Below are 10,963 nucleotides of genomic sequence, written 5' to 3'. Positions count from 1 at the left end.
GCAGAAGCAAGTCGTTATCAAAATGTAGCTGGTGCTAGTACCTAGTAGCTAAGGTAAAATTGAAGGTGGGAGCTCTGGCTAGGTAAGGGAGAAGCAATTCAATCATTCTGTGGTGCCTTCAGCTACAATCCACACCTACTCATTTCAGAAACATGGTACATATTTTGCAGTTGAAGAATAGATACCATAACATAAAAAAGTCACACGTTACCTGCAGTATGTCCTGAAAACATTAGATGTGTTTTTCATAGGATTACCTTTCCCTGCTACTTTGCCAGATGCATTAAATTAGGAGCAGGAAGGAGCAGCAGCTGGTAGAGATGAAGGCATGAAGTACCTTCTAGCAGTGAATACAAGAAGGGGAATCTTCAGCTTTTTTGGGGAGTGGAGGTGGAAGACATATTAGGCCCTTGTGCCACTGCAGAATCAGTCTTCCTGATATGAGGAGTCCCTGTGAGAGCCTTGATGGTAAGGCCAAGAAGCTGAAAACTATTACCCCTGAGCTCATTCTTGATTTTTGCCTTTTGTCGATGAGTGCAATTAAAGCATGCTGAGCCTTAGCTAGCTGCTTGTGTTCACAGACTGTTAAATGTGGGAGCATTTTTGTTGCACGGATGAAGACTGGAAAGACACATGGAGTCAGATGGCTTGTGTTTCTCTTTGCCGTGTTGTATGGATACTTGTTTTGATGTTAAAACTACTTTTATGATGCAAAAACATGTTTTCAAGTATTTCAAAACAATGTTCAATTGTATTTGAACAGCTGAAGCCTCCTTGAACTAGCGGGACTTTGGCTCCTATGCATCTCTTACAGCAACGAGACATGGGCTCCTAAGTTTTGGGATTTTGTGACAATCAGCTAGTGTGAATAAAACCTCACTGTGGGGGAAAACTAGACAGAAAGCAGTCCAGCTTGATGAACATGTTTATAGCTAATGAATGTGTCAGAGATGTGTCTTGTAAAAACAGGTGCTCTGGTGGCTTTAGTTGCACAACAAGAAGACAGCAACGTAGACAGCAGCTAAGAGGAAGCAGTCACCATGTTGGCACAGCCGCTTCTGGTGATGCAACTACCTGTATCGGTACACTGATAAAGGTGGTGGTGGGCAGTTTGCAGTGGGCTTTGTCTGTAGCTCTCTCTGGTATTCCACAAACTGAACTATCCCTGTTGTACCTCCTGTACTGTTTTGATGCTACTGTGGTCATCTGTAATAGCTTTCCAGATGCCAGCGTCCTGTTTTGGGTGGCCAGGGGTCTGTTATAGTGTTATATATATTTTGGGTATCCCCAGGGTCTGGGCAAGCTCTGTAGCCAGCCCAAGGTAGGGCACAACTGCAAGAGGAAGAAGGAAGGACTGTAAATAGAGCTGAGCAATGGCTGTGCCTGGTGTCACAGCATTTAACTGGGGGAGGTGGGGTGGGGTGGTGGTGTTGTTTTGGGGGTCTTTGCTGTGCTTTCCCACAAAGCCCAGGGAGAGGAAGATGATGGAAGCTGAGTGAAAATGGGCAGCTGGGGAAAGGGGCTGCTTAGGCACTACAAACCCCTCTAGTCTGGTCTCTAGACAACCTGTAGCTGCCTGAGTTTTCCTGAATGAACTGAAGATGTTATCTAGTCCCTCCTGACTTCCTATGACAGGAATATCCACCCTGTCAGCTTTCCCTGCATGGCTTTGTCCCACATTCCTTCCACACGTGATGTACTAAGGACAATATACAAGTCACGTTACTTCTGTATATTTATTAAACAGTAGCCTTTTGCAGACAAGCAGAAACCATGTCAAACAATAGAGCTAAGCCAATGCCGTCTGGAGCATGTGGACGTGACTGCTGGTTGAGGCCCTAATGCAAGCGATGCTTCCCAGGCTTAGCTCTCTGTTGCCAGGTAAGCTGGATTCACTACGGTGTTTAAACCTGTGACTAAGTCCTTCTCTTTTCTCCAGGGAGAACAATTGCTCCAGCTTGCTCCAGAGCACAGGCTGAAGCCACAGTATGTTTGGTCATCTGACTTTAAGGATCATGCTAACAGCCATTGGTGCCAGGGATTATGTAAGCAAATCAAGTTTTCAAGGAGCTGCATTGGTCCGCAGCAGCTGGTTGATTTTTGTAATCCAAATTTCTTAGTTTCCTGCTGGTGCTCAGAGCTTGGCACCAGCTGAATTCTTTCTTTTGCCTTCTACATGGTGGTTTACCAAATATTTGGACTCTTCCAGGGACTTGGGAACAGAAGAAATAATAGACATCTGAGACAGACAGGACAGACAGGTGGTGCTTACTCTCTAGAGGAAGCTGTTTGCCAAGACCTGACACAATATGCTTCCTCCAACCTGAATGATTATATGGGGTTTGCTTACAGAACAACTGAAACTGACAGTAGCCTATATATTATGTCTTTGTGCATTTCAACCTTCTCCAAGCTTGGTACATAGGCAATGCACTTCAATTTCCTTCACCACAGCAGAGGACACGGTGCAGTGACACCCAAATGGATCGTTGAGAGTGGGCTTGCTTCCAGCTGGACCCGTTACCAGCAGGGCTGGGCAGGTTGCACGTGGAGCTGCTGAGAAACCCCCAACCTCATGCTGCGTGATCTCACATTTCAGGTTTTATCAGCTGAAGTGTCAGGCTTCGTGCAAGCAGCTGCATCCAGCTTGAGTGGAAGCAGCAGTGTCACTGTGACCCTGCAGCACAGCTCTTTAGCTGCAGCACTGTGAGCTGGCACAGGGGGAGCCAGGGCAGGAGCATCTGCAGGCAGGCTAATCCTCACCTGAATACATGACCCAAGGACAACAGAGCAGACAGGCTCTGTCATCTTCCAAGACGCATGTAAGCACTTCCACGACTGAAACCAGCACATCTCAGCTGTACGTGCTGGGTATCAGGGCCTTGAGGGTGCTAATGGGTCTTGTCCTGCCCACCCCCTGGCACTGCTCCTCCCTACAGCCCAGGACTATTTCAGCATCCCTGGGACTCAGCAATGTCGCTCACGGCAGGGCTGGTCTCCAGCTCCACACAACCCTGCCCTGCCCATCCGTGGGCCCCACCAATCCATCCCCTTCCCCACAGCCATCCAGGGGCTGTGGTCCCAGCCTGGTTCCCCTCACTGGGCCTGATCTTGGTGACCACCCGTGGGCTGACACCAGAGGTGGAGTAGCCGGACACACCGACAGTGCCTGGCACCAAAGACTGCTCGCTGGCTGTTGCTTTTTGCCTTCACTACTGCCTAGTAGTACTGAGCACCAGGAGGCCAATGGCTCTGGTTTAGCCTGGGAAACACTTTTTACTGGAATTTCCCAGTAACAGTTGCATTTCAGCCTGGAGGGACATGCTGAGCTAGCCCTTTGCCACATCAGACAGCGTCAAATGCTCTTGCCCCCAAAGGATGTGCTTGATGGGAACGGCTGAAATTGCTCAGCCTGGATTCAGGCTTAAATAAATTGTGACTATTGGTTTGCAAGAAAGTCACTAAGGAACGTGATCCTTGAGGAGGAGCAATTCACTTTGATCTCTGTCCTGTTCAATGTGAGCTCAGAGCTGATTCCCAGTAAAGCATGAGCACAGCAAGCCAATGCAGAAAAGCTACAATCTAGCTTTTGTCAGCAGTAAGTCTCCTGAGCAGTAAGTACTCTAAGGCCATGTGCTGTTTTCAGTGGCAGAGAAATATTGCTGAACCTGTGGACATAAATGTTTAGAATTCTGTTAAAAACACTAGTAGGGAAATTGAAACAGACCCTTTAGCGCCTTGATTAGCAAGAACTGCTTTTAGATCCATAATGTAACATTGCTGCAATTATATGAAACTGTATTGTAACTGAGCACTCAGGAAAGCAGCAGTCCTTGCAAAATGACAAAACAATTCACAATGCATATTCATTGCAGGAAACATTTTTCATCTGTCCTTGATCTCGTGTTGTGTATTGGCTATGGATTCTGTGGATTTGGATTTCTTTAGCATGCCCTTGGGCTTTCAAGTGTGCTGGGATGCATTGTAATGTAGATACAGGGTGTCTGGCACTTCTTAGTGAATAAGGCTTCAAAGGGAAGTTGGGAAATTGAAATCAGGGAAGTTGAAATCAGACTCTAATTACATTTGTACAGAGCCCAAAGGCATTTTGACAAAGAGCTTACCTGCTGTTCACAGACACATTTTGTCTAGTGCATGTGAAAACGTAGGATTGGTTCGTGGTCCCACTGGTATCAGCAGACACGGGACTGCCTGATTTTTGGAAATCAAAATAAAGGAAAACAGTATTTGTGACTAGTTCTGAACACAATGTTGTTACTTAGGTAAATGTGAGAGCTTGAGTGCATCTTCTCTGGAAGATTTCCCAGCATCAGAGATCAGCTAACTGGGAGCACAGACCACTGGCACAGCTGTGCCCGAGCCCCTGCCGCTACAGACAACATTGGTGTGGGCATGTGGTCCAAGCAGCTCACCAGGATCTCCTCTTGCTTTTTTCCTTGGCACAACATGTACCTATGAAACTCTAGTGTTTTGGTTTTTTTTTTAAAAGGCCACCGCCTTTTCCTCATGCTTTACATGAGCAGGTATATTATGTTACAAGGCTCTTTTACCTCCTTGGGTGTTTCCTTAGCGGACAGACCATAGGGTACTGGGGTCCAGGAGCACTGAAAACAGAGAAGCTGGAGTTTAGAGGCAGGAAAACAAACACCCTCAGCAGAGAGCACAAATGATTTCAAAATGAAGAACAGAGGTTTGCTGTCCACACCAAATACCTGCCTCATCTCAGGCCTGGTGTGAAAGGCATCTGTCTGCAGACAATGGCCTTGGGACGCGTGGGCTGGAAAGACTCAGCGTCAGTCAGGGCTGCCGCCTGCATAGAGGTGCATCTGCCTCCCAGTGCCATGCCATTGGGGCCAGCTTTGGGAACAATACAGCTTTGTGCCTGGCAGATGTTTCAGCAGAGGCAAAGCAGTACTTGCTTTCTTTTCCTGAGGGCAGTTGAAGCACAGGGGGTGCACTGACCCAGGAGTCTGGTTCTCCTGCAAGTCAGGCTATGAGCAATCAAGGTCGTGCAGTGAGTGAGTGATGCTGTCAGAGATGGATGGAAATCTCTTTGTGGGTGCTTGAGCTTGATGGTCCCAGCACAACACCTCCATTAGTGTGTGACATGCTGGTGATTTATCCAAGCAGTGTACTTTGCTGATTAGGTTTTATCTCAGTGGCTGGAGGAGTCTGTCTGTCTCCTACATCCAAAGAGCAGAAGGCATACCTCACTCTGAGCAAAATATGGTCTTTGACCTCAGGGTCTTGGCACTGAATCATACAAAAGGCAATGGTTGCATATGATCCTTCTCCTGACCTGGGGAGGGGGGGCAGGGCACCCTCACTTAATCAGTTGCTTGGCAGGAGGAGGTGCATCTTGCAAGCTCAGTATAAAATCACAGGCAGAAGTGGAGTAAAATGGCAGGAATCTCCACAGATTTTTGCCTTTCTGTGCTGCTGAACGCATGGAGAGGAAAGGGCAGGGTGTCAAAGGACACAAACCTCCAGAAAGCGGGCATGGCAACTGCAGGACTTGCCGGAGAGTTGTTTCTGAGGCAGTGTTCAAAGTCCACATGCCCTATCTGCTTGGAATGCCACTGCCATTTACCCCTCTGAGATCTGAACCCCTGAGAAGGCTGATTCAAGATGGGGGGAGGTTTGAAACACAGGTGATGAGGCCAACCCTGAAGAAGAGGTGCCTCCTCAGCAAAGGGCTGAGCTGTGTGCTGTGCAGCCTGGTGTGCAGCACGACAATCATGGGAATGAAGACGGGCAATGTGGTTCCATCCTCGCCTGTGTTTTAGGATCTGCTTTCTGATGGCGAGCTGGATGCACTCACCAAGCAGGCAGACAAGGCTACAGTTTTTGTGTGATGGAAGCAGCAGGAACATAGGGCCAGTCCTGGGAGGGAGGTGGGAAGAAGGTGTAATTAACTATTAAATCATTTCAATTGCCTCGTGAAACCTCTCCCTTAAGGAGCCTCTCTAAAAGCAGATAAGAGTGGAATGTGTCTATATGTGCCTGCAATGCAAGGGCATGCATATGATGGATGTACATTAAATGCATAAAATGCAATGAGCTACAATAGGGAATTAGAGATTTTAAATCTTTAAATTTTAAATTGTTGAAGCTTTAGAGATCCTATGGCAGAGATGCAGGAAAAGTAGTCATCTTTCACTTTGTTATCTATAATTCTGCCATATGAATAATAATTACACAATGTGACAGAGCAAAGTCGTGTGCTTTTATTCAAGCCTAATCTTTATAGATATGAGGCCAGTACAGAAGATGAGCTACTTGCTTTAATGGTATTATAATTTGATTTAATATTAGAATATGTGCCTGCAGTATCTGCTTTCTAAGCAACGACAAATTGCACTGGAGGAAATGTTCTTTGCTTTATGCCTTATGGCTACTGATCTGGTTTATTTGGTTTTAAACCCCAAGGCAGCCAATGCTTTTTGCAGTGCTTTAAGTAGTCTTGTATAAGCTCAGAGAATAAAAGCCACTTTGTTTATGGACCATGCTATAAAATCTTCTGCTGTTGTTTTTCTTCCCACTTCCACTGTATGTTCTTCTCCACTTTGTGCCAAAATGACTTAAATTTTGATCTTAGACTCCCCCCTTATTCCATCCTTATCCCATTTCTTTCATCTGACTATTCACACTTAGCTTCTCGTGAAGTGGCTCACAGCACTGTGAACTGCTAAACTGAAAGTCAGCCAAAAGTAGAAAAATGTGTGCACTACAAACATTCATATTGAATCTTTGTTGTTTTCCCTTTCTTCCATCCTACAGGATCTCATGACCCTATAGATATTACAGTAAAACAGGAGAGGCTTTCAATGGAAAATCAATCTGGCTTGGCAGCTCATGAAAGGTCTTCTACAGGGAATGTAGCTGTGTGAAGGAGTTGAGCAATCCATCACCAGCAGCATGATTTCCAATTCGCCAAATTCACAAAAAAGTGAAGCAACAGTGTCACAGCAAGGAGAAGAGATGTAACCTTTAAATAGCAGGATTTTCCCACCTCTTTGAAGCATCAGGCACTGGCTTCTTGCAGAAGTAGGACAAAGAGTTTGACGGGCCTGTAGTCTGATCTTTTATGGCAGATCCTAAGGGCAGGGGAGACTGACACGCATGTTAACACTTGACCCAGTTTAAACTAACAGGTTAGGAGAGACAAAGACTCACTGAGAGGTTAAGGAGAGGGAAAGCTGCACCAACATGATATGGAGAGAAATATTCACTGCAACTGAAAACACAAGTACCTAAGGAAGAAGAACAAATCTGCCAAACCAAAAAAATTCCCTTGCTGTGTTGTATCACTGGCAATCCAGCTGGTGATGGGACAAAGCTGCTGGCGCAGGAGAACAGATCATACTGAAAGGTCCCAGGTAGATCTGGTCTATGCCAGTAAGTTTTTGTGCTCATACCAGCCTGAAATTCTCAGTCCTACCTTATCCCTGTTCCTTGGAGGAACACATAAGAAGCTCCTAGTGCACGGATACTGCTTTGTGCTCTGCTGTGCCAGGGACAAGCCTTATTTCCTCAGGATTACTTTTCATATGCTTGGAAAAGGGGACATCCAGCCCATCTATGGCCCTTGTGGAGCTTTAACACTCTTTGTTGGTGAAAGGAAAAAATACTCATCATCCCACCCAGTTACCTCTGATAATCCCAGATGTGTCTCATGGCATGATCCTATCAGTCAGTCACTGCCTCTTCCTCGGCTGTACAAATGCTTTTCCATGGCATTTGGCTGATTAGTAAGTATGTGCAGCAGTTCACGATGCTTTGGGACCTTGTCTTCACTATCGTCTCACTCTTGCAAGAAGCTCCACAGCCCCTTTGTGAACCTGCCTGTGACTGCTGTGAAATTTAAGCAATCAATGTTTAAAGTAGAGCAGAAGTGTTTAGTCTGTCTCTAAAGCAGGGCAGCACTTCTAGAGAGGCACTGGGGACCATTGCAGGGTGGGTTTGGATGGTGAAGAGAGAACAAAAATTCCTGGATCCTGGAAAAAAAGCAGTGCAAAAAAAAAATCCCAGCATGGGGAAAAGGTAATTATGGACAATGAGGGAAAACCTCAGTGCTTTCCTGTGTTGTACATAAGATAGAATTCACTGGGTGATGGCATGTGATACAGAGAGCTGCCATTGCACTCTGTATCTGCTCACACACCTGATGTGGGAAGAGTTCATGGCGCAACAGAGCATGGGGTGGGCACAAAGTGCTCCTGGATGCTGCAAGCCAGCGCAGCTCGGCCAACTCTGCTCTACTGTGCAGGCTTGCTCCAGGCAAAGGCCTCTGCCGCTTTTTCCTAGGAGCAGTTGTTTATACCCAGATAAAAGGAGAAGGCAGCTTGCAACGGACTCGGTTGCATTCCTATCCTTTTTTGAGCTGATATGAATGTAGCTGAAGAGTGAAAGAAGACAAGTGAAAAATAAGCTGTAAATGGGTATCCAGTTTACCTCCTGGAGCAGAAGGAAGTATTGCTACTGGGTGGGAAGAAAAGAGTCTTGATGTAAGTGAAACCCCACAGCTGAGCTCTGAAATTTTTGATTGTAATTGATGATGTCTAGTGACCTTACTTTCAAGTCTACTTTCACTGTTGAAATCTCCTAAAAGGTGCTGATTCCTTGGGATGAAAGCCAGGAGGGAGGAAAAAAAAACATGAGTGAAGAAGAGCTACCCAAAGGAAGCATGTAGTGTCTAAAGCCAGACCAGCTTGGAAGGAAAGACTGGAACTACTTAGATGGAGGGGCTTAGATGAGAATCCAGGCCTGGGGACATAACACGACTTACCAGAGCCCAGACACACTCAGCACAGCCAGGTCTGGCACTGCAAAAGAGCTGAGTGTCCTTGTTGGGATGCCATTTGTTCCCAGAAGATCAGACATCTTAGATGAAGAAATCACCATCCCCATGAGACTCCAAACAAGTCTGTGGGAGCTGTATTTGCAGGAGCGGGAGCTCAACCTCTCAGCTGGTCTAGGAAGAGGAGTGAGTTTACTAGGTTTTAGACCTGCAATCCCATATATTGTGCTTTATCCCCTTGTTTAACACTATATGTATTATTGATTTTATTGAGATTGAAGCGTCTATGCACTGAAACTTCATTCAAGCAAAAAATACTGTCTTGTAAAGAAGACAGCTAAATCAAAGCAATCTAGAACCACTAGCTACCCAAGATAAAAAAGGTAAGGACCATTTATATTCAATTTTTGGTTAATCTTAGAAGCAGTCCTAACCCATCCAGCTTTTAGAGAGGCTGGTGAAACCTGTCTTGGACTGCCTGGAGACACCCATGCCATTGGACCTCCAAAAGTGAAGGAGATGGTACTTCTCCACAGTAAGAGCGATAGTTTCGAATGAGAATCAGAGACCGACTTGTCAAACTCTTATCATCTGACCTAAAGCTGAATAAGCAAATACATAGAAGTTAATAAACAAACCAAACTAAATAAAATAACCTCTCAGTGCAAAGTCGAGGATATAACTGGTCTGGCAAATTCTCATGTGTATCTAGTAAGGTTCAGCTTGTTATACCAAGTGCTGCAACCACCAGAATCTGTGGTTGTGATAGAGGACTTTTTTTTTTTTTTTTTTTTTTTTTGTATTGGGGTTATTAGGAAGTGAGGAAATTGGTTTAGCTCTTGTCTGCTTCCAGTAGAGCACTACAGGAAGCTGAGAAGTAAAAGGGCATAAAAATCGTTAATTCAAAGGGAAGAAGAGAGATATGCTGATCTAGGTTGCCTCCAGGTAGGAAGGAACAGTTACTCCACATACCTCCATAAAATAACCCACGCTGGATGAAGTATCAGGTCCCTTGCAGGCATTTCTTTATCAAAGGCACTTGTTGAATATAAATCATAGAAGGAAAAAAGGAAAAAATATGGCTCACGCTGCTGAGAGGTAAGTGAAAGAGGCCATAGGAGTCCACAGTAAGCAAAGGACGAGATTGTAATGATGACTGGCTGCATGGACCCAGACTGGTAAACAGGTAAATACAGAAGGATGAAAGTGCACATGAATCTCGCAAATAAAACAACGTCCCTAAAATATACAAGTGGCAGAATAATCTAACGTAAGCAGGGATCTCATCAGTCTGGAGAAGAAAGTCTCAGAACTTCAAAACAATTATCTCTGTCCCTTCAAAAGTAGGTGCCACTCCCGAACGGATCCGCCAGTACTTTGGCATCGGGTAATAATAGCGGGAGGGGTTTTAGCAACGGGGATAAAATAATACGGATTTCCTCGTGGGCGCGACGGAACGGCCAGTAAATCTTAAACACACTGGGAACGAAGCGACAGTTTCGATTTTTGGTTTGAAACAGAGTGCACGTAGCAAAGAAATCCTTCTCCGCCCGAGAAGTTAACGTGTACGATGAACATCAGCCACGGCGCAGGACGGGCAGCGGACACCAGCCCCCGCCCCTCCCCCGCCGGGCGGTTCGGCCGCCGTTCCGCCGCTGGGACCGGGGGGAGAAGGAGCTGCTTCCCCGGGCCGGCTGCGAGCGGCTCGGCCCCTGCGGCTGCGGCGCCCCCCGCCAGCGGGACGGCAGCGTCCGTGGTGGGAAGCGGCACCCGCCGCCTCCTTTTATATTTAAAAAAAGCGCCCCCCGCACTCACACCGCGGGAGGCGGGAGCTTTATCGCACATCCCCGAGGACCACGGAAGCGGCGTGTGGGAAAGCCGCCCGGGGCCCTCCTGCACCCCCCAAGCGGCGATAGCGCCCGGGACCGTCCCACCCATGGGGGGGAGACGCTGCCGCCGCCGGGGGTTTAAATGCCCCGCGGGGGCGGGCCGGCAGCGAGGCTCCGCCCCCCGCCCCCCGCCCTGCTCAGCTGACAGCGGGGCCGCGCGCTGCCCGCCCGCCTCAGCCGCCGCTCGGTGCCCGCCCGCCCGCCGCGGCCTGCGCGCCCCCGCCGGGGATGGGGGGGCGGCGCGCCGTGACCG

General features: G+C 47.2%; 1 long non-coding RNA gene across 2 annotated transcripts; it reads right to left on the bottom strand.

Annotated features, from left to right (window-relative positions):
- Positions 1-1,722: 1,722 nt before the first annotated feature.
- LOC121089580 lies at positions 1,723-10,736 on the bottom strand. 2 transcript variants are annotated; one of them, XR_005828264.1, is made up of 4 exons: positions 7,673-10,736; positions 4,572-4,625; positions 4,125-4,212; positions 1,723-3,668 (listed from the first exon to the last, which is right to left on the bottom strand). It is a non-coding gene; the product is annotated as an uncharacterized LOC121089580 (long non-coding RNA). The 2 variants fall into 2 exon arrangements; XR_005828263.1 differs by having other exon boundaries at positions 4,572-10,736.
- Between the last annotated feature and the right edge of the window lie 227 nt (positions 10,737-10,963).

Source organism: Falco naumanni, chromosome 5 (genome assembly GCF_017639655.2).
Source record: "Falco naumanni isolate bFalNau1 chromosome 5, bFalNau1.pat, whole genome shotgun sequence".
Classification (NCBI taxonomy): domain Eukaryota; kingdom Metazoa; phylum Chordata; class Aves; order Falconiformes; family Falconidae; genus Falco; species Falco naumanni.
The sequence above is the reverse complement of the archived record's forward strand: the minus strand, read 5'-3'. Positions and strand labels throughout refer to the sequence as shown.